General features: G+C 44.4%; 1 long non-coding RNA gene across 1 annotated transcript; it reads right to left on the bottom strand.

Annotated features, from left to right (window-relative positions):
• LOC117047064 lies at positions 1–22,575 on the bottom strand. The gene is made up of 3 exons (XR_004426658.1): positions 22,278–22,575; positions 301–412; positions 1–64 (listed from the first exon to the last, which is right to left on the bottom strand). It is a non-coding gene; the product is annotated as an uncharacterized LOC117047064 (long non-coding RNA).
• Positions 22,576–23,772: the final 1,197 nt, after the last annotated feature.

Genomic DNA, 23,772 nt, shown 5'->3' with positions numbered 1-23,772 from the left:
ACAGACCAGAGCAGACTTCTTCTCAATGGACAGATGCTAATTTTTCAATGCTTCTAAATTGTTCCTGTATAAGGAAACCAGATTATTAGTGCAACTATCAAAGAGGAGAGGTTCTTTTAAGATGTATTAAACCAAAGCACAGAACCTTATTTTTATAATCATCAGACAACATCCTCTAATTTAGGGATGAAAACCCTTTTTCAGCCAGAGGGTCACATTCACTTCTGGACCACAGACCTGAAGTTCCTCACCCTGTCTTTTTAAAGAGAATCTCTTTTAAAATGTACTGAAAATATTTACCTTTCCACTCCTTTTCCAGTCCAGGCTCAGGCTTGTATTACAGTATACTCCTTGTTGCTCTGATGTTTTTCTTTGTTGTTACCAATTTGTTTCAGATTGTTATATGTATGTCCTATTAAAAGAAATAATGATCTGAGACGACTCTGGAGTTCTGTTTGTATACTTTACATGCCAACATGATTTCTCTCTTTTTTAAAAAAAAATAGAACCGTTCAGGAATACGAAACAAGGATAAAAAAGAGGCCCAACCACTAATAGCCTAGAAATGCCTGTGTAAACTGATGAAGGGTTTTTCTTTCTGAAGGCAAGTCAAAACCTGACAACATTATGTTTAATGGGCCTCTCTTGGAGAGCATTCTGCAACTCGGTTTCTTCCACTGAGAAAAGCCCCACTCCACCCTCCAGCAATTCTTAATTCACAGGAACGCTGAACATGGAGAAAATCAGCAGCCTCCAGCACTTGTGAAGGTTCATATGAAAAAAAAAGCAAAAAATTCTGGCAAGGGGAGTGAAAGGGAATCCTATCAGCCACACCAGGACCTGTTGCTTCCTGGTGCAGAACTTTGACCAGTGAAACTCAGATGCTTCTTCAACATTTATTAAGGGTGTTTCCCCAATTCTCCCTTAACTCTAAATGCTGTATCTCCACTCAGTCTAACACACAAGCAGGAAGCTGTCAGAAAGCTGGTAAGCACCGGAAATCATGGCATAATTAAATAAGAACGTGGGCTCGCCACAATGAAGTGTACAAAACAGGGTTGCCACCTCCCCTCCCCCATGACTGAGGCTTTGAACAGCTGCCTACAAAACATAAATTTAAAAGGTGAAGCTCTTCCCAGTGTATTAGGGTCATAATGAGAAATACTTCACATGTTGAATTTCTGTCTGCTTATAACAATTAAAAGCTCAGAGCTGCAGGGAGGGAGGAAAAGATTAACAATACACTCTTTGGTAGTTTAAGGACAGCACACTCCTGGATGGAAAATCCTCTTTTTTAAGATCAGCTACATACTATAGGGACGCAGGTGGCGCTGTGGGTTAAACCACAAAGCCTAGGACTTGCCAATCAGATGGTCGGTGATTCGAATCCCCACGACGGGGTGAGCTCCCGTTGCTCAGTCCCTGCTCCTGCCAACCTAGCAGTTCAAAAGCACGAAGTGCAAGAAGATAAATAGGTACCGCTCTGGCGGGAAGGCAAACAGCGTTTCCGTGTGCTGCTCTGGTTCACCAGAAGCGGCTTAGTCATACTGGCCACATGACCCAGAAGCTGTACGCCGGCTCCCTCGGCCAGTAAAGCAAGATGAGCACCGCAACCCCAGAGTCGTTCGTGACTGGACCTAATGGTCAGGGGTCCCTTTGCCTTTACCTTACATATTAATGGTCCCAATTTAGCCCAAGTAAGGCATGGCACCAGTAAGCAGAGAACTCAAGTCACTTATCCCTTCCAACTATCCATGGGCACATGCACGTGTCAGCCTGTTGCTGTTCACGGCCCAACCCTGAGATGACTCAGGAGCCATGAGACGAGTCAGTGGTCAGAACCAATGAGTGAGTCAGGGTCAAAGGAGATGCCAGAATAAAGGAGCACTCCAGATCACAGGAAGATCTTGCAGCTAAGCAAGCCTCAGAGGGAACAGGAAGCTCTTTATGCACCTTCCTGCCCCGAAGGACCCAATGGGCAGCCAATCGGGTGGGGGGGTACACAGGTGTTTTAAGTCAGTTGGAAAGGTCCTTCACCAAAAAGGTTGCTACCACACGGAACCGCTGCTGGCTGATCTGTAATTTGTGACATCAGGTAGAGTGATGGGCCACTGCACAAATCCTCCAACAAAGGCTTTGCATCCACACACTCAGACTGGCTCTGGCCCTATCTACATGCTTGGTTACATACTTTTTGGACCACTACACCTTCCATAATGCCTGATCACTGGCCATACTGGCTGAGGTTGATGGGTGTTGGGAATCCAACAACATCTGGAAGGCATCATGTTAGCTTCCCCTGACCTGAAGTACCTTGGCCATCTTTTTTTCTTCCCCAAACAGCTGGTTTTAGTATGCATGTCGGGGCTTAATCTGGACCAGCAGATACCAAAGTCTGAGAGAATGAGTGGAATGGATCCATTAATCACAGGATCAAGAAGGATATAGCCACTGTTATGTATGGTGCAGAGGTGATAAAACGGTAAATACACCATTACACACAAGCAAATAGCCATGTCGTGACTGCAGTTATCACATGTCAAACAGCTGCAGTGAGAGCTAGACCATGGACTTCGTTTAAGCTAGACAGTGGACTTCATTTAGGTCCAAAGTTCAGAGAATATCAAACACTATTTCATTTTGTGAAAACTCACCCAGAAATATGTATATATTATGTTTTCTCTTCTATTTATCAAGAGGTTACCCTTTAAGCATTGGAAACCCTAATAAGACAACATTGTGGTTCAAAGGACTACCAGTAATCTGTACCACTAGCTGAGGTCACTGCTGTCAGATCAACCGCTCAGAGAATTGAGCATTGATAGGACACTGGGAGGTGGGGAGACTCACACATAAAAGCTTCTCTTTTTAAGAGAGGGTTGCAGAAAGACCAACACTGCTGTTGGCACTGAAGTCTCAGAAACAGAAGCACATGAAAAACAGTGAGCAAATAACATGAGAGAGAGTGTAATAGTGTAATCAGGATCTCATTTACAGTCTGACTTCAAATGGAATCACTCCCAATTACAATAGATATTCAGTTTTCATAATCAGTTGTTTGCAATTCCAGAACACAAATGCTGTGATTTGCATCTAAGTGATTTGTATTTTGTGGAATCAACAATTTTGGGCCTGCAGGCACATTTGGAAATCTAAGGAACTGATGTGGGCACCATGAAATACCCATTACAGAAAAGAAAATTGGGCAATGCTCAATTGGGCAATACCCCATAACAAATGAAAACCAGACCAAAATTTTTAGAAAACCAGGCAACTCACTCACAGTAACAAAAAAGGTCCCAAACCCCCTCATTTAAAAAAGTAATAAAAGTTTGGAAAAGCAGAAGCTTGTGGCACCTAAGGGAGCCACATTGTGGACCCCTTAAAATGTGCTACACTTTGAAACGGAGATGTCATCTTGTACATTAATTACCGGTAGTTCACTTATCTAGATTCCTCATTTCAACTAGGTAAAGATATAAAGCTAAATAAAAACACAAAACGAATACTTCAGGCAGAGTTTCTCTAGGCCTCTGTGTGTTTGCAACAGACCTAATGGTGCTTGACAGCTGTTAAACTGTGGATCTGAATGAGTTCAACTGACTAGCTAGAGCAGTAGTGAGGAATCTGTGGCCCTCTAGACGCTTTTGGACTCCAGCTCTCATCAGCCAAAATGGTCAATAGTCAGGACTGGTGGGGAGGGGGGGCACCGGTCCCCTACTTCTGAACTAGAAGATCAGCTCACCACCCCTCCAATATTCTTTCAACTTTTAACATGTGGGCTTCTGATGGTGGTAAACCCTGCATTCCCCATAAAAGTGTAACTCTAAAAGTTTGGCTAAGCAGATGGGGTTGGGGTGTTTCTCTACTGAGAGAATCCACAGTTCAAAAAAAGTAGTACCTAAGCTGTACAAATGAATATCACCATCACAGGTGATGTGGTTGCGAAAGATCTCTACCCGAGACCCTGAACAGCTGCTACCACATCAGGTCAACAGTACTGGGCTAAACAGACTGATGGTCTGATTCCTGACATCAGGAGATTTGGAGTGAAGTGCTGTGAACATCCAAGGATGACACCCAGCTCTTTCTCTCTATTCCAACAGAATCAGGAGAGGCAGCTGAGGTGTTAGACCAGTGCTTAGAGGCAATGATGGGCTGGACATGGGCCAATGAACAGAGATGTAATTCCGAAAAGACAGAGGTATTATGTGTTCTAAATCTGGGAGGTGGGAAGATGGCCTGCGCTGGTCAGGGTTGCACTTCCCTGGAAGGAGCAGGTTCGCAGCTTAGGGGTGCTCCCTAAGTTGTTTAAAACTGTTTTTAATATTGTTTTAATTGTTGTAACCCACCCTAGGACTTTGGGATGAAGGGCAAGTAATTAATAATAAATAAAAATAAACACAGTTCAGTAGGTATTGAAGTGTAGGTGGGTTCAGGCATGAGATTCAGCTTGAAAAGGATTTATTGGAACATCAAGAATAAGAAGAACAAGAATGATAAACATGGACACTTGGCCCAGTATACAGTATATACCTTAAGCAGGCCCAGGCAAAACACACACCACCTGTGATAGGTCACTTTAATGCAGCAATTAGTGAATCACAGCACCGGCCCTATCTCAGCGGGGATTGGCAGCCTGCCAGCTACACACAATGTCATTGGAGGGTTTTAAAATCCCCTTTGTCTTTCATTATGCAGATGAAGCTCCTGAGCTACAGGAGGTGTGAAGGACTAGGTCTGCACTGCATACATACAGCCTACAATGCCTTCATACATAACAGGTCTATCATTACTATCGAAAATTCTTTCTAGTAGCACCTTAGAGACCAACTGAGTTTGTTCCTGGTATGAGCTTTCGTGTGCATGCACACTTCTTCAGATACACTGAAACAGAAGTCACCAGATCCTTAAATATAGTGGGGGAGTGGGGAGGGGTATTACTCAGAAGGGTGGTGGGGATGGGTGATAGGCTGATAAGTGTCGATTTTGTTTTGACTATGGCAGACCAACACGGCTACCCACCTGTAACTATCATTACTATGTTTGTCCAAGGCTCAACAACTTATTCCTGTTTGTTTAGATACAATTTAGTAGAACTGTTGAAGGGGACAGTTCAAATAGCTAAATATCCCATATTGATTATAAATGCCTTAATTGCTTTCTAAGCTTGTTTATTTGTATCATTCACAGCATTTGTGCATTAATATATTTTTCTGTATTATTAAGAGAGACAAAGGAATGTGCCTAATGTTGCTTCTTCAACTATTTCTGGGAAATCAGCCAAAACTAGCCAGCAGCTTCAAGGTTTTGATAACGGTGCACGGTCTGGAATTAAACAATGGCCTGTTAATACAGAAATAGCACCTTGGCTGTTACCATAGAAACACCATCACGAGAGAGGGGGACGGAAAGCCCCTTTTAAGGAATGTGCCGTTAATATTAATTGTGGCTAGCCTTTAATGGGCTTAAGAGCTGGTCTTGTTGATTGATCATACTGGAGGCATCAGGCTTGTTGGAGTTGTGTATCCATTACATGTATTGGTATGTATTGATTTATATTTGTGTATTGTTCCTATGGGTCTTTGGGAGAGGGGCAGCTCTGAGTTGTGTGAGCAAGGGGGGCTCTCAGCCTTGGACGGGATGTATGCGCTTTCTGAGCAGACAGGAGGAATGCAGCTGGAGTTGGCTCCTGCCACCTGTATTAATATTGTATTCAGTCCATTAAGATGTAAGGTATTTCCTAGTTAGTAGACTCATCCCCCTGCATGGGTATTATTGATTTATGCTTTTGTATTTCCTATCTAATGCAACAAGTATTATTGCCGGTTAACTGAAGTTATGCTTTCTTGCTGATTAGGCACACACACATGCCTTATGAATAGGTTCAACCTTCAGCATACAATAGCGGATCTGTGTGCTCACAAGCTAGGTGATGTTGCTATATTTCTGGGAAGCCTGCCAAGTATATTCAAAGCTCGCCAGGTACACATTCCCAGACTGGGGAGGCTAGGGAGGTTACCCTCCTAGGGAACATGTGAACCTTGAGCCAATTTTCGGTTTCTATTTTCGGTTTCTGTATTGTCTTTATAAGGAGTACGCGCCAGTCTCTCAGTGCTCAGTCCAACTTTTGGATTGTGCCTTTTGCTTTACATATGTAACTCAAAATAAATCCTGCTGAACCCTGCATGGTGTTTTGCCTCTTCGTGTTCCTGAATCCACCACTCAAGAGCTCAAGAGCCCATTATGGTCTTACATTTGGCGTCCCTGGGTGGGCTAGGGCTCTTTGAGTGTTGGATGCTGACATGAAGGCAGGTCTGTGCCTTTTCTGGTGTGGCTTGTGGTCGTTGGAACACTTGAAAGTTTCTGTGCACACCGGCTAGCTTTGGCTGGGAAACTGAAAGCCGTTGCTGCGGCCACCGCCTTGCCGCAAAGGAACAGACACAAGGAACAGGAGAAGGAGCAGCGCTGAAGGGCAACCCGCGGGAAGGGTAAGTAAGGAATCCCCCTGGGAGAGGGGATAAGGGAAAGAAGAATTGATCATTCTTCTGGGAGGCAGGCACATAGGTTTGTACGAGTGGACCCGATCAGTCCATAAGACAACTGAAAGCCGCTCCCTAGGGTAAGGGTGGACGTTTTGAACACCCAGAAGGGAACTAGGACGTCTTGGATGTCTTAGAAACTGGGAGAGGGCTAGTGGGCACGCACAGGTATAAGACGTGACCCAACGCTGCTCTCAAAAGAGGAAAGGGAGCTAGGACGTCTTGGATGTCTTAGAAACTGGGAGAGGGCTAGTGGGCACGCACAGGTATAAGACGTGACCCAACGCTGCTCTCAAAAGAGGAAAGGGAGCTAGGACGTCTTGGATGTCTTAGAAACTGGGAGAGGGCTAGTGGGCACGCACAGGTATAAGACGTGACCCAACGCTGCTCTCAAAAGAGGAAAGGGAACTGGGACGTCTTGGATGTCTTAGAAACTGGAGAGGGCTAGTGGGCACGCACAGGTATAAGACGTGACCCAACGCTGCTCCCAAAGGAGGAAAAAGGGTTGGACGTAGGTGAAACGTCCAGAAGGGAACCAGAGATAGGTTGGGTGGTGTGTGAGGCGCCTGTGTGGTTGTAAAGAGTGTATGAGTGGGGGACCGTAGAGGAAACCCAAAATGAGTGTGGATCTCTGCCTTGGCAGAGACGGGACTGGCAAGTAGTGAGATTCCTGTGTGCAGGAGACTGCCCAGGCCACGAACCCCGGGTGCGAGTGTGTGTGTGCAAGCACGTTTGAAGGCGCGGGAAATGGGGGGGAGGTTTTTCAACCCCACTGACCCCGCTCCAGTGCATTTTGAACAACTGGAAGTTAGCTAACAAAGGCAATGCCTATGGTATCAAGCTAGACAAGGAAAAGATGAGAAGTCTTTGTGAAGTGGATTGGCCAACACCTAGACACCGGATGGCCATCTGAAGGATCCTATGATCCTGTGAAAGTGAACCCACTGTGGGCAGCAGTAATCCAAACACGTTTGGATCAGATTCCATATGTAAATATATGGAAAGGGTGTATAGACCAGAACCCGAAGGAACAATGCAAAAAGAAGATAATGGCATGCTCTGGAGAAAAGCACAGTTGCAAGTAGCAAGTGATCTCGACAGAACAGACTTAGACATTGTTCAGCAGACAACCCCCTTATGTTCCCAGTGCTCCATTCCAACCCCCACCGAGTCAATCGCGCGAGGCCAGGCTCCGAGGGCAGTAGAGGAACAAGGAGGAGAGACAGAGGCAACAGACCCCAAGGCAGTTCTTCAAACGCCTAAGAAAAGTGTGTATCCCCACCCATGAGTAACCAACAACCAGAGGATTTGCACTGTACCCCTGGCATCCATGCCAGAACCCAGAGGACACTGCAGTAAATTACCAAAGGGCTAGGCTGATCATGAAGAGGTGGCAGGCTGCTGCAGGTGTGTCTGATGGGCTTTTGAAGCTGGCTCAGATCAAAAGTAAAGACTCTGAGGAGTATTTAAGAGCCTTCCTGAGTACATATGAGCGGGCGTTAAAAAAAAGAGGAGCATCAGATGCTAAAAGAAGAAATGGAAAGAGTGAAAGGAATAACTTCTAAGGACCCTGAGAAGGTGATCACGCTGATCACTTCTTTGATGAAAACACTTACCCCTACTTGGGAAGATTGCCAGCAGACATTGCAAACAAGCGAAGAAGTGCAGAGAGTACGTACTGAGGCTCATCGCCTTCTGGCAGACGGCAAAGTAGACGAGGAAGAAAGATTGCTTCAATATCCCCTCACAGATCCCAACTGGGATTACAATGAGGCAGATGCCAGGCAGAAGCTCAAATCTTATAGGAGCTCTTTGATCCGGGGGCTCATTAGGGATGCGCGAAAGCCCCACCAATATGGCAAAGGTTTCTGAAATTATCCAGAAGCCTGATGAAAGTCCTGCCATGTTCCTGGAAAGACTGAAGGAGGCATTTCGAATCTGGACACCCCTAAATCCAGAGGAGGGGAATAATGAGATATTATTAAAAACTACCTTCATAGCCCAATCGACCCCAGATATCCGCAAGAAAATACTGAAGAAGGGTGGTTAGAAGGCCATTCATTGGAGGGACGATAGCAACTGCTCAGCGTGTATATGATAATAGAGATGAGAAAAGGAAAGGAAACGAGAGAAGTACAGAAGAAGAAATTGAATATGTTGGCACGGGCTATAGGGGAGAAGCAACAAGAAGAAGAGGACATGAGGAAGGGAAGAGGACGTGCAACTGAGGGAAGAGGACGTGCAACTGAAGGAAGAGGCAGAGAGCGCGGAAACTGGTTTAGGGAGAAACCAGTGTGCGTTGTGCAGCCAAGAAGGCCATTGGATTGGAAAAGGGATGGCCCGAACAGGAGAATGGCGAAGGCTGGAACCAAGGGGAACCAAGCCGAGGAAGAAGAGGAACCGGGTGAAAATCGCTACTCTTATCATACAGACCAATGGAATAGCGGACAAGGAGGCCAGTACTCATGGGGCTGGCAAAGTTTTGAGAACCAGCAATAGGGAGGACCAGGTTCACTTTAGGGTTCCCCTGAACTCATGCCCAGATGTAAATAGGGAACCAAGTGGTCAATTTTATGGAGAATTCAGTAGTTCAGTGGCAACTACAGCAATCAGCCAGCAGTCAATCAAAGTTACAGGGGCAACAGGGACCAGTCAAGTAAACCTTTTCTACAACCCATGGAATGCGTGATTGGGGGCAAACGCTGAACCCATCAATTCCTAAATATGTCGGAGTGTCCCATCCCCTTGTTGGGTCGAGATCTTCTTACAAAGCTCCAAGCCCAAATTTCATTCTCCGATAAAAGCAGCTTTGTTCAGAATTGGAGGAGATTAGCGAGATATGAAACAGTTGAAGCAGGTCCATTGGATCCGGGAACGTCAGCTCAGACAGCTGAATTAGTGGCCCTCACCCAAGTACTATGGTTGGCCAATGTACGAACTGTAACATCTATACAGACTTTGAGTATGCTTTCCTCATACTAACGAGGATGAAGATATATGGAAAGAATGTTGGTGGCTGGAATCAGATGGGCGCAATGTGAAACGCCGAAACCAGCTAGCAGAACTGTTGGGAGCCGTTTTGGACCCTGAGATGATAGCCGTGAGGCACTACAAAGGGCACCAGAGAGGAAAGGAACCTGTGACCCAAGGGAATAGGGCGGCCGATGGGGCAGCAAAGGAAGCTGAGCCTCCCTGGGCCGAAGTTTTTGTGTTTGAGGCACCTATACAAAGCAAGATAACTGCAGTTCCAGTGCAGAATGCAGTCAATTGAAGTCAGTGACCTAGGTATGGCCGAACATGCCGCACTTGGCTTACTACCAGAAAGCACAGAGAATGTTGTAGTTGAAATCAGAAACCAGTATTTCCAAAGGCAAAGGAAAGGCAAAGGCAATGGCAAAGGCAAAGGCAAAGGCAAAGGCAAAGGCAAAGGCAATGGCAAAGGCAAAGGCAAAGGCAAAGGCAAGGCAAAGGAAGGCAAAGGCAAAGGCCAAGGCAAAGGCAAAGGCAAGGCAAAGGCAAAGGCAAAGGCAAAGGCAAGGCAAAGGCAAGGCAAAGGCAAAGGCAAAGGCAAAGGCAAGCCCAGGCAAAGGCAAGGCAAAGGCAAAGGCAAAGGCAAAGGCAAAGGCAAAGGCAATGGTAAATGAAAAACGTCTGAACCTCTTCCGTGCTGAGACGGTAGAAGAAGACTTGCCCACAAGAAAGGTGGGAGCAGAAGTTCTGCAGAGAAGGTGGATATAGAGTCTGCGGTAGAGATTGCCAAGGAAAGAGTGGAGCGAGGTTCTTGCAAAGACGTTTGATGCAGAGGGACTCCACAAAGCAAAGAAATGGCATCCTCTGTAGAAACAGCAGAAGGTGATATTATTCTTAAGGAAAGGAAAACAGAAGCCCCATAAAAGGCAGCCCTCAAGGCTGGATGTGAAGGTATTTGCAGAGAAGGAGGGCGCATAGTGGAAGTGAAATTTCCTCTGAGAAGGTGCATAAGGAGATCTTGTCAGAACAGTCAGAAGAATATGAAGCGGAAGCCGCAGCCACCGTACGCCAGGACTAAAGGAGATCCTGCAGATGGGGCGAATGAGGTCGGTTTCAACTCTGAGGTAGAAGATACTTCAGACTCCCTGGCGACATGTGTTGAGGTAAATTCTGATAAAGCCTCTGTAATTGTGACAGGACTGAAGTCCTGAGCAGAGGGAAATGCACGATGTTTATGCAGTTGTTATTGAGGGGCCTTCATGAATGAAGTAGAAGATGACCCTGCCCTAAAAACATCAACAGAGCAAGCTGTAGCTGAGAGATCTATGGAGAGGGGAGTAGTTGAAGTCTCGGCACCTGATCAAAGGTAGTGAATGTCACCAAATGGATGTAGCAGATACCAGCCCTACCTTGAGATGGGCAGGCACGGAAGAAAGTTGAAGTGATGTTCCGGAAAGTAATGGACTGAAGATTTCACGCTTGTAACTGCAACTGAAGGATCTTTGCAGAATGACAAGGAAGATGCGCTTACTTTGGGATCAAACGCACTAAGGCCGAGTTAACAGAGGATGACACTGTGAAAAGTGAGTCAACTGTGGATCCCCCGAGAAGAAGAAGAAAAAGGAAAAAAAAAAAAAGGTTGGAAGCATAGAGCTAGCTACTGAAGCGAATTCACAGGAATGGTAGCAACTGCATCAGTAAAGACCAAAGGTGGAAGCACCCTCACCTCGGACTCTGGTGCTTTATCAGAGGAAGGAAAGAGTTCTGTCACAGAAGGCAGTGAAGCAGGTGCTAGTAGCAGAAGAAAAAAGAAAAAGAAAAAATCAACAGGAAAATGTACTTTGTGCAGCTCCAGTGCAGCAAGAAGTAACCACAGAAGCAATTACAGCTAGAGAAGAAACTTCAGGAGTGAAGAAGCAGCTGAATTATCCTGTGCTGAAGAGACAACGGAAATGGTTTCAGCTGTTTCGAGAAATGTTATAGATATTGAGCATGATGTGCAATCACTGTCTCAGATTTTTGTCTTTGAACAGGTGGACCCAGGCTAGAACGCCTTGTGGCTGGTGGAACCGTTGCCGCTATCGAACCAGGAGCCGAGTGTGGGTCAACATACCGCCCCATTCTGCGAGGCCTGGCGAGGGCAGCGTACTGTTCTCCTGTCTATTCCAAGACAGTGAAAGTTCCCGGTACCCATCCCGTGGGTCCACCGTCCGCTGTGAAGGAAGTTGAAGCAGATTGGACATGATTCCTGATTATTTCTCGATGTCCGCGAGACGACAGCCTGCTGGTGCCACACCCGGGAAGCTGGCACCTCTCCGCACGGCAGAGAAGAAACTGGGAAACATCAGCAGCTGAACGGTATCAGGACCGTTGGACAGCAGGACAGTGCTACCATTGGTTTGTCCAACCAGTCAAGGCAGGGCTATAGGGCCACTGTGGGAACAGGAGTGGGTCCATAGACCGTTCCTCCTAATCCGGAAGGTGGGCATCACACACGAGGTGTATTGCTCTACAGTAATCGCTATAGCCACAGGGGCCAAGTGATATACCAGAACCATCTGAGTCAGGAATTAGAAAGGAGGTGTGTACGGTGCAAGTCAGTTTCTCTCGTCAATAAATGGAAGGGGTCATTCCCTCAGGTGGAGGTTCCAGGAACCCAGGGTCAGGAAGAAACAGTAGTTAAGCTGCTTGGAATACTTCCAACAGCAGGAAATCTTCCTGTGGTACGTGTGGCCTATACGTTGATCCCCAAAGGTGGAGAGCAGAGAAATGATGCCCCACGAGAACACCACGCAAAGAGAGAATACACTGAGTTTTAGGTGTTAGCATCATGTTAACTATACTTTACATGGTGGTGGTATTTCTTTTCCTATTGAAGCACCTACAGGAGCGTAGGTTGCGGGGAGGGACCCGAAGGGAAATTGCTTGGTACGCATGTCAGGCCCCATAGATGCAAAAGGTGAAAAATGCCTTTGATACCCATCCCATGAACCTGATTGCTTTAAATACGAACATGCATACCATTGCGGGAGAGTTAATGATGTTACTACCCCTATAAATGGAGAGGAGGTGCTACCTGATAGTGGCTCACAATTGGTCTCCATGGCGAGGACCATATCTGTTTGTTATTTTGTTATCCATTTACATGGCCCCTTGTTTAGCCCAATGTGTCCAAAAGTGTATTTCTGATTCTGTGCAAAGGATAACTGATCCCTATAAAATGGCCCTGTATCGCAGTTTGGCTCAGGAGGATCCGTCAAGACGAACTCGTACTGTGAAGTCCGAGTTGTCTGAAGAGAAAAGGAGGGAATGAAGGGGACAGTTCAAATAGCTAAATATCCCATATTGATTATAAATGCCTTAATTGCTTTCTAAGCTTGTTTATTTGTGTATCATTCACAGCATTTGTGCATTAATATATTTTTCTGTATTATTAAGAGAGACAAAGGAATGTGCCTAATGTTGCTTCTTCAACTATTTCTGGGAAATCAGCCAAAACTAGCCAGCAGCTTCAAGGTTTTGATAACGGTGCACGGTCTGGAATTAAACAATGGCCTGTTAATACAGAAATAGCACCTTGGCTGTTACCATAGAAACACCATCACGAGAGAGGGGGACGGAAAGCCCCTTTTAAGGAATGTGCCGTTAATATTAATTGTGGTTAGCCTTTAATGGCTTAAGAGCTGGTCTTGTTGATTGATCATACTGGAGGCATCAGGCTTGTTGGAGTTGTGTATCCATTACATGTATTGGTATGTATGATTTATATTTGTGTATTGTCCTATGGGTCTTTGGAGAGGGGCAGCTCTGAGTTGTGTGAGCAAGGGGGGCTCTCAGCCTTGGACGGGATGCATGCGCTTTCTGAGCAGACAGGAGGAATGCAGCTGGAGTTGGCTCCTGCCAACTGTATTAACGTTGTATTCAGTCCATTAAGATGTAAGGTATTTCCTAGTTAGTAGACTCATCCCCCTGCATGGGTATTATTGATTTATGCTTTTGTATTTCCTATCTAATGCAACAAGTATTATTGCCGGTTAACTGAAGTTATGCTTTCTTGCTGATTAGGCACACACACATGCCTTATGAATAGGTTCAACCTTCAGCATACAATAGCGGATCTGTGTGCTCACAAGCTAGGTGATGTTGCTATATTTCTGGGAAGCCTGCCAAGTATATTCAAAGCTCGCCAGGTACACATTCCCAGACTGGGGAGGCTAGGGAGGTTACCCTCCTAGGGAACATGTGAACCTTGAGCCAATTTTCGGTTTCTATTTCGGTTTCTGTATTGTCTTTATAAGGAGTACGCGCCAGTCTCTCAGTGCTCAGTCCAACTTTTGGATTGTGCCTTTTGCTTTACATATGTAACTCAAAATAAATCCTGCTGAACCCTGCATGGTGTTTTGCCTCTTCGTGTTCCTGAATCCACCCACTCAAGAGCCCATTATGGTCTTACACTGTCACCTAATTTAGAAAATTGTAAACACTGAGCTGCACTAGTTGCAGTTAATTAATCGATTAAATCTACAACACAGGCACACTTTCTTTGCTTGTAGCTGCAGGCATTGTCTTAGAAAAGGTGTTCTATGTGAGAGAAAGTGGGGAATGACCCTTTAAGATGGCAGTTGTGCCCTGCAGTTTTTATAAATACTTGCATTAAAAGTATTTTTTTTAAAAGAGTCTGCTGCCCAATCAACCAAAGGCATGTTCCAATTGATTAAAATGTTTGATCAGTTAACCTATCAAATTAAATCGAATAAAGGTTAAAGCCCTACAATGGCATGCACTTGTCAATTATTTACATCACTGTATACCATGTAATAGGTTTGAACTGTAACTCCAATCACTTTCCAATATAGATTTAACACTTGCAGAGTACTGGATAAATTAGAAAATCTTAGTCTCAATCCAAAAAAAAGAGGGAACAGGTTTAACAAAAGTGATCCTGGAGAAGTGATCCTTTGTGCAATGTTTTAAGCTTGCAAGGATCCCAGCAGCAGCCCTGTTAGATTGAGTACAGTTAGGTACATGGCTGCAAGAGGCCAAGAACACAGTGAAGCAAGTTAGCCCTAAGGACTTGGCATTTTGGAAGATGGCAACCAAATGCACATACCACTCATTGAGATTTGTGCTACTGTGTACACTTTTGCAGAATACACATGCCACATCTTGCTCAGCCATATGGGCTCATGCTTACTGTACATATAGCCATGATTCTACTGCCAAACTAAAAGATCAGGATAGCTGTGTTAGATGTAGGCAAGCGGATAGCACTCTGTCAGGTGTTCAGGCAGCATGTATGGATTCTAAGCCAAAAGTGCAGGAAATCAAATTATGGCTCACAAACCAGGTATATTTTCTGCTGGCTGTACTGTATATACATCTCTCTCCCTTCCAAATAATTGTGTGGATTTAGTTCAAAGTAGGACTCCAGGCTTTAACATTGGTTTGCTTAGTAGATCAACTGACACTTTAGTTGATTACTTGGTAGAGATCCAGTTTAAGATACAGGGCAAATTTTAATCAATAGAAGCTAAAATTATGGGAACACTTTATTTCTGGAAGTTAATTTTTGATCTGTTGAGTTACTGTTTACTGTCAGAGAATGAAAAATGATGTATTAGAGATGGCCTCTTCTTTGAAGTGTAATTGGCAGCTTTTGCTTATTAAAGTGTGCATTATCATAGTTTCTTCAATAATGCACAAATACAATTATATTGATCCTACTATAGTATGCTAATTTAATTGGATGATCAATCAGTGAAAAAATATTTAATTAGTTGACAGCTCTAGTTCTAAGGCAATCAGCACCCAGCCCTTCCTTTTCCACTCAAGGCCAACCTGAGCACCTTGATGCAAACACATTCCAGAAGATGAAAAACAGATGCTTGAAAGCCTCTCTTGCAATCATAGTTTGCAGGGCTATATTTGACAGTGCAGAACCGTCACCTCTTTGTGGCAGAAGTGGCTAAGGTTCTCCAAGCAGGAATTGGGTCAATGCCCTGCAGTATAAAGGCAGCCCTCTCTGCCTTCCAAGTATGGCAACACATGACACTCTCTACAGTGTTTGAGCCATACAGCCTTTGTGACTGCAGCACTCCACACAAAATGTTGAAGCAGTAAGATTACTTTGAAGTTCCCAGCAACATTTCAGAAAAAAACACTATGCTTGAGAAGTCTTATGCAATAACTTGACTGTAGCAGCATGCAATACAGTGCCATAGATTGTAACTGTCACTGTCTCTTTTAAAGTCAGGTCACTTATTCCTATTATCTCCCCCCAAGACTAAAGCAGCGCCTAAAGCTTCAAAGGTAGCATTGTTCCATCAAGGCTAGCTTCATATGCTTATAAAAGCCAGATTCCAAAAACCATTTGGTTCAAAGCAGATACAAACACCCACAGTTCCTTACCCTGTCAGTAAGAATGCATGTGAAGTATCTGAACTTGATCCAAGGCCATATTCATAGAGAACTTAAGAGGACCCTTCCCCAACCTGGTACCCTCCTAATGTTTTGGAATAAAACACCCATCAGTCCCAGCCAGCAGAGCCATGTTGGAGAAGGTTGGCATGAAGGATTCTGCATCCCCAAATGGGAATGGGAATAATACTCTATTTTAAGTAATGTTAAAATCTGGACCATCTGTGGGCTAAGGTCTCTGTTCATTTCAGATTAACACTGGAGGTATTTTCAATGTACATACTGAAGTTCTCGGACAGGGAGTGCAGAAGAGACCCTATTATTCTCTCCATGCTTGATGCACGCTCATTAAAACTGTGTTTATGGAAGACAATCTTACTCGGCTACGAGTGATCACCAAAGAAGAAGAAGAAAGAAGAATTTTACTTATACAAAGAAACCAAACAAACAGAATCTACACTTGGAAATCAAGCTCTGCTCCATTTGGTTCACACCACCAATAATCGCATTAAGCCAAAGCTGCAAGAATTGGCTTTAGCATGCGTATGTTAGATAAAATAGTGTAGAAGAAGTTTAGATGTGAATGTTACGAATGTTCAAGAGTATTTAAAGATATTGAGTTTAAGTGAGAAACTATATTTGTTTAATTAACTTAAAGTTTATTGAGAGACAAGGTTAAGATTTATGGGAAAAGATACAAAGCTACCCAAATTATATATTAGTTTTGAATGCAGGGGGGGGAACGGGGGAAGTCTAAAAGTATGTAAAGAAGATAGAACTGAGAAGAAGATTGAGATAGGTGTATGGTTAGTTATATATTTGTGCTTTTCTTATGTTTATTGTTATTGTCACTGTTATTGTTGTTGTTTATTGTTTGTTGTTTATTATGTATTTTTGTATTTTCTTTTGTTTATATATGGAAAATAATAAAATCTTTATAAAAAAAAAAGCTGCAAGTTTATACCCAGTTTTGCAGTTATATGCTTTCAAGAGCTGACTAAGGTATTTTTACAAGGGGTACCATTGGGGAGAGCAACATACACCCAACCCATCTCAGGACTACCTACATTTCTGTTTACTGCAAGGTAGAAAAGGAATCAAAACACTTATTCTTAAAACGCATATATATTTTCCCCCACAATTCCCTCCCCACACTTCTACTAAAACCACTTCCCCTACATGTGCACATTTCGGATTTCTGCAGAACGACCACTTCAAAAATCATTCCCTCCACTGATTACCCATTTTGATTTTGATTTGTTCATGGTTAGCAACCAGCAGCACAGTTCCACACATATGCACTCAGAAATATGTTCCACTAAGTTCAATTGGACTTACACATAGGTAAAAAAGAGTGTGTACATAGGAATACAGTTTAAATGTGAGAGATACACCTGGTACCATATTACTTGTGTAAGGGGCTTGCCACTAAAGCTCAAAGAACCTAATTTGGATAGGGTTAAGAGAACTGTAGCAAAAACAAAAAAAAACTGGCAAACAGATCCAAAAACACATTTGCAGGCATTAAGGGGCTTTCTAATCTGATTTTTAAAAATCCAGTTTTATCTGCAGTGTTATACTTATGCCAGCACAGCTCAGCGCTCCATGCGTACACATAGAACAGGGTAGATTATGTTCAGGCTGAATGTTTACAATGGGGGGGGGGCAGAAAAGACATAAAATAATATCATCATTGCTACAACTACTGTGGATAAATACACACATTTTGAAGTATCCAAGCACTTTACATATACAGTGGTACCTTGGTTTTAGAACAGCTTAGTTTATGAACAACTTGGATTAAGAACGCTGCAAACCTGGAAGTAGGTGTTCCAGTTTGTGAACTTTGCCTTGGAAGCAGAACAAGTTCCGCTTCCTGTTAAGTGTGTTCCGTTTGTAAATTGAGTCCCCTGTGGCTAATCAGAGGCTTCCTATTGAGTCTGTCGGCTGTTGAGTCCTGAGCACCCCCACAACCCAGAGGTCATATTTGGAGCCTTTGTTTTTGCTTTTTTTGCGTTTTTGTTTGTGTGGCTTTTTTGTGACTTGTTTTTGTGACTGTGTGGAACCCAATTCAGCTACTGATTGATTGTGTGACTGCAGAAATTGATAAAAGACCCCCATCCAAACAATGACTATCATCAATGCACGTAAGAATTTTTTTTTAATTTTTATCATCTACAATACTGTCTTATCTATTTTATAGTACAGTACATTGATTATTGCTTTCATTTTATGGATCAATGGTCTCGTTAGATAGTAAAATTCATGTTAAATTGCTGTTTTAGGGGTTGTTTTTAAAAGTCTGGAACAGATTAATCAATTTTGCATTACTTTCTATGGGAAAGCATGCCTTGGTTTTAGAACGTTTTGGTTTTGGAACAGATTTCCGGAACGGATTAAGTTTGGGTAACACTGTACTAGCTTGCAATACTCCATACAACCCTGTATTTATTTTTGTTTGTTTGTTTGTTTATTAAATTTGTATACTGCCCGTTAGGGCAGTTCAAAACATAAGGTCACAAGACACGCCATAGTGCCAGTGGAACTTAATTGCATGTAGACTTAAGAGAGAGGTGGTAGAAAGGAAGAGGGGTGAGCAGTCACAATAACTCAGCATATTTAGGCTGGAGAAAGAGGGGATGACAAAAAGATGAAGGGGTGTGAGAGGAAGGGCAAAGCAATAGAACAGCAGTTTAAGATAAAAATAGGTGCTTTAAGCACCTTGAAAACCAGTTGGTCTCCACAGCAACTGCAGGTAACCAGAATTAATGGGCTTAAATTACAGGAAGATAGATTTAGGTTAAATATAATAAAGAAACAAAATAATTGATGGGCAATTGCACAAATTGGATGCAGACTGATTTATCCATCTCATTAGAGGTTTCTAAACACAGGTTGGGTAAACCTCTATTATGTGTCGAAATCCTTTAGGTGCTACCGACCTTCTTCAAAAAGAAACCTTCTAGTCTGACACAGGGCTTTTCAGACTGCAATACTATGTACACTTATAAGTCTCATTGAACTTAGTGTGACTGAGTAAACAATAAAGGACTGTGCTGTTATAAATAGAGCCTCAGGGCCAAACTAGGCAAGATAAAAAAAGAGATCCATCTTTGGTTCACCTATCTGTAGTTTAGCCAAAAGCAGCCATGGGGGGAGCTCCATCTCAGCTGGGACCATGTATTTGAAGAAAACAGCTGTTGCCCCCCCCACCAGTCCAATTTACCTGTGAAAATTACTCCCTCACTCCCACCCACTATTTTACCAATGAAAATTATCCACTCATTGGTTCTCCTACAGCTTCTCTCTTATTCTGTTGTTTGGGTGAAAAAGCTGGTCAATGATATTACAGGGAGCCAACTGTGCAGTGCTTTTATGCCAATATCAGTGTAGCCAAATAATAAGAGGATATTATTGAGGTTGAGGGAGTTGGGTATGTTTATCCTGGAAAAGAGGACACTTGAGAGGAGATATGATAGCCATCTTCAAATATTTAAAGGGCTGTCACATGGAAGATGGAAGAAGCTTCTTTTCTCCTCTTCCAGGGGATAGGACCCAAACCAATATCTTCAAATTACAGGAAAGGAGATTCTGAGTAAATATTGGGAAGAACTTTCTGATGGTAACAAGAAGAAGAAGAAGAAGAAGAAGAAGAAGAAGAAGAAGAAGAAGAAGAAGAGTTTGGATTTGATATCCCGCTTTATCACTACCTGAAGGAGTCTCAAAGCGGCTAACATTCTCCTTTCCCTTCCTCCCCCACAACAAACACTCTGTGAGGTGAGTGGGGCTGAGAAGTGTGACCAGCCCAAGGTCACCCAGCAGCTGCATGTGGAGGAGTGGGGAATCGAACCCGGTTCACCAGATTACGAGTCTTCCACTCTTAACCACTACACCACACTGGCTCACAGCTGTTTGACAGTGGAACAGACTCCCTCGGGAGCTTGTGGACTCTCCTTCAATGGAGGTTTCTAAGCAGAGGCTGGGTGGCCATCTGTCATGGACGCTTTAGCTGAGATTTCTGTAATGCAGGGGTTTGGACTAGATTACTCTTGGGGTCCCTTCCAACTCTACAGTTCTATGATTCTATGATTAGCATTTCACCAAATGGGCAAGATGGCTCTTCCATATCTGTTGTCACAGATGTGTTAGGGGCATGGCTGGTTCAAATAGCCACGCAGTCCCCAGGAAGTAAGCTATTATCTCTCAGTTTCAGCCTCTCCATTTCAGTAATAGAGGGATAGAACAACACTGGGTTACTTACAGCTTGGATGTGGCCCCTTTTTCAGTCTTAGGGCCACAGTACCTTCTGGGTGGCCTTTTGGGGGCCATGTACCAGAGATGGGTGGTGCCTGAGTTAGAGGTTGACAGAGCAGTTTTACCTTTGTATAGTAAGCTAATTTCTTCACACTCACTTCTCTCTCTAACCTCTATCCATACAAGCAAAAAAGCATAATCAGTTCATTACACCTTCTAGCCAGGCAAAAACACAAGGAAGTTGCAAAGAGTGGGGTAGTTCAGAAGAGTCCTGGGGACCTGGGAGGACTCCCAGGGGACCAATAGAGAAACCTGGAGGGCTGCATTTTGCCCCTGGGCCTGAGGTCCCCCAATCCTGCTTTTCACAGTTGTTGCAAGGATTCCCTTGTCAAAGGATGTGACCTATATGGCATGGCTCCAATTGCAAAGCAGGTACTGCAACGCCAGGATTGTCAACCTTTTATTCTTTGCAACTATCAATCTGAAGTCACCTTTTCAAACTGGCACCTTTTATCCCAACAGGACAAAGCCAAACCATACCTTGCTACTATAAATTCATCAGACATCACACAGAACTGTCCATTTTCAGGCAGATCACTTAGAAGCAGGATTTCAAAGACTGCATTAAAGCCATTCCTGCAGCTGCCAGAAGTCTTACTTGCTGAGATGCTAAGACAGACTTGCAGTGCCTGGTTCCCAAAGAAAGCCCTGTGAGTTACATAGCTATTCACTTCCATAGTCCAGAGTAGATGGGCATCAATTATTTTGAGTGCTTCTGGTGGTTTCTTCTTACTACAGCCAGCCAGCCAAAAGCCGCTAAATAAATCACACTACTACTAGAACCCATTACATTTCCAAAAGGGAACATTCAGGTGGATTTGTAAGAAGAAATAATATAAAAATTAAATAGTGCAGCACAAGGGACTCGCTGTGCATTTTGCAAGCTGTTAAGACAACCAGATTCTGCAACGAAAAGGAGTGCTTTCATCCCTCCCCAGTCTAAAGAAATTAAAAAGAAAAGAGATATACTGCATTTTTAAAAATCTACACAGGCCAGAACCTGCAGTGAACTTGGCAAAATGTAGGATCTATTTAACAATGCATTTGGGTAAAAAAAGAAATAAATCAGCATAAAGTTCAAATCCTAATTTAATACATCAGCACACATGTAGCAGCCCTTCATACTGTTGGCCATAATAGAGTAGCTTCATTAAGTATTATTATCTCTCAATCCTTCAGAGAAATCTACACTTTTCCTTCTTCCTGGGCTACTTTGCAAGTTTTATGCTGGTGTTGGTGAAAGGACTGCAGCACTCTGAATATCTACCGGTAGTTCACTACCCCCTCCTCAAAAGCAGCAATAACATACAGAACCTTCTGAGCTAAGACAAAAAACGACTTTGAATACCCAATTGATAGAACTAAAGGACTGGCTGAGTCTAGCTCACCAGGCCACTTGAACTGACAAAAACCTCCTGGAACCCAGCAGGTCAAAGGCTACAAAAACAGAGAAAGACACAGACTTCTAGCTGTCATTCAAAATAAAACTTGATCCACCTTAAACACATTTAACCTGGGAGTAAGTCCCATTGAATTTAATAGAAGTCACTACTGAGCAGACATGCCTAAGATGGTGCTGAAGAAGTTTTCATAGAAATCGTAGAATTGTAAAACTGGAAGTAACCACGAGGGTAATCTAGTCCAACTCCCTGCAATGCAGGAATCTTTTGCCAATGTGTGGCTCAAACCCACAACCTTGAGATTGAGTCTCATGCTCGACCAACTGAGCTAGTGGGAAGGACAATTTGATTCTGTGAACTTCATTGCAAATGTTTAGGGCCATGTCACTAACTGAGAAGCTGGTGACTTCAATATCAGAGTCTTCATAAGATATTTCGCACATACAAAACAACTTGCTCCACTCTTAAGGTACCCGAGAGCCAGTTCAGTATTTTCCTTATTACATTACCGGTATATCAGTGTGGCAGAAAGAGAAATGTGACAATTACACACTAGTTGGCTTTCACTGGGAATCCACTGCAGCTTCCCACTTAAATTACACACATTGACGCACAGTCCCTTTGGCTGACATACCTTCTATCACCTGAACAAGTTGGCCAGGCTTTCAATTGGGCACAAGACTGTGACTTATTCCACAGGATGACAGCTGCACAGAACACCATTAGGGACATCATTGATTTTGCAAGACCACTTCACAACACACACCCCTCGCTGCTCCTTGTATTTGACATTTGGGTCATCTGATCCCTCTGCCCATTGCTATGCACACTCCACTCCTCACCATATATTCCCCAGCCCTTAATTGAGGCTTAATCGGCCTCTCCCACAGCCCACTCCTCCCATATATCCAATAGTCAGGAACCTCCATCAAAATGGCAGCTCAGCACCCCGCTCCACTCCAGAATAGCCTTCTCAGTCTAGTATTCCTACCCACTATTCCATAGTTGTTCCTTTAAATCCCACCCCTACTACACAAAATCATTGCCCCAGAGATTGCATAATGTTGTTCTTGCCCCCCCCGCCGCCGCCGCCACCATCTCCACACACACACACACACAAACAGTTGCGCTCTCAGGGCAGGACTTTGAGGCAGCTGTTTGGTGCCCCACTCAGCAGATAAGCCAGAAATGCAGCAAGGTTGACTTGCCACAAGGATTTCAGTCACATCTTAAACTGAGGAGGAGTGTAAATCCATTAAGTCCCAGAATCTAGAAGAGTATGGCTGCAGACCCCCAAGACTTCTTCAGCCTACCTTGCACCATTCCCAGTGCCTGTCCTCACCCAGATGAGCCCCTGGGTGGGCGCTAAAGCCAACATCCCACATCCTGCCCCACGGATTGCTCCACCACGATGGGCCACTTACCGGTACCTTACCCCTCTAGCCCAGCCTCCGCTCCCGATTTCCTTACCAGATGCTTCCACAACTAAAGAATCCCGCCTCCCTAAAGCCCCAGCCGATGTTGCAAGCCCGCAGCATGCAGCCCACCTCTTGCAGATTGCCCTCGAGTCGAGGCACACATCGCAGCTTCCATCTCCCACCGCCCCAAGCTGGCTCAGATCCTATCGTCTGCTCCCCACACCTGTGCCTGCTCCCCTCCACGTCCCTATCCTCTCCCACCATGCCTGACCTCCAGAATGCCCCAGCCCCTTTTCTCTCACGATGCCCCAATTGCCCGCCATATCCTAACTCCTCATAACGCAGCCCCCCACGTACCCCAAAGCCTGGTCCAGATACGTGACCAGCGCAGAGCCCACCCCCCGCCCAAATACACATTATATTCCGCCTCGCCGTATGCCCAAGCTCTCTCTCACACACACCCCTCCTGCGCTTGCAGGCAGCCTTCAGACGACCGTAGCCCTCCAAGCCTCCCACAACCGCATATTCCGAGGATCCCTCTTTGTCCACCGCTTCCTACCCTAGAATGCACCCCAATTAGACGCCCATTCTCACGCGCACTGTGTCACACACAAACACACGTAAATAATACCACACGGCCTCGTCGCCCCCTCCACGCGCAGCCTCCCCCTCCGTCTCTCACCTGCGCTCCGGCCGCAGCCCGCGGGTCCC

The sequence above is a fragment of the Lacerta agilis genome, chromosome 5 (genome assembly GCF_009819535.1).
Source record: "Lacerta agilis isolate rLacAgi1 chromosome 5, rLacAgi1.pri, whole genome shotgun sequence".
NCBI classification, from domain to species: domain Eukaryota; kingdom Metazoa; phylum Chordata; class Lepidosauria; order Squamata; family Lacertidae; genus Lacerta; species Lacerta agilis.
This window is presented reverse-complemented; position numbering and strand designations above follow the sequence as displayed.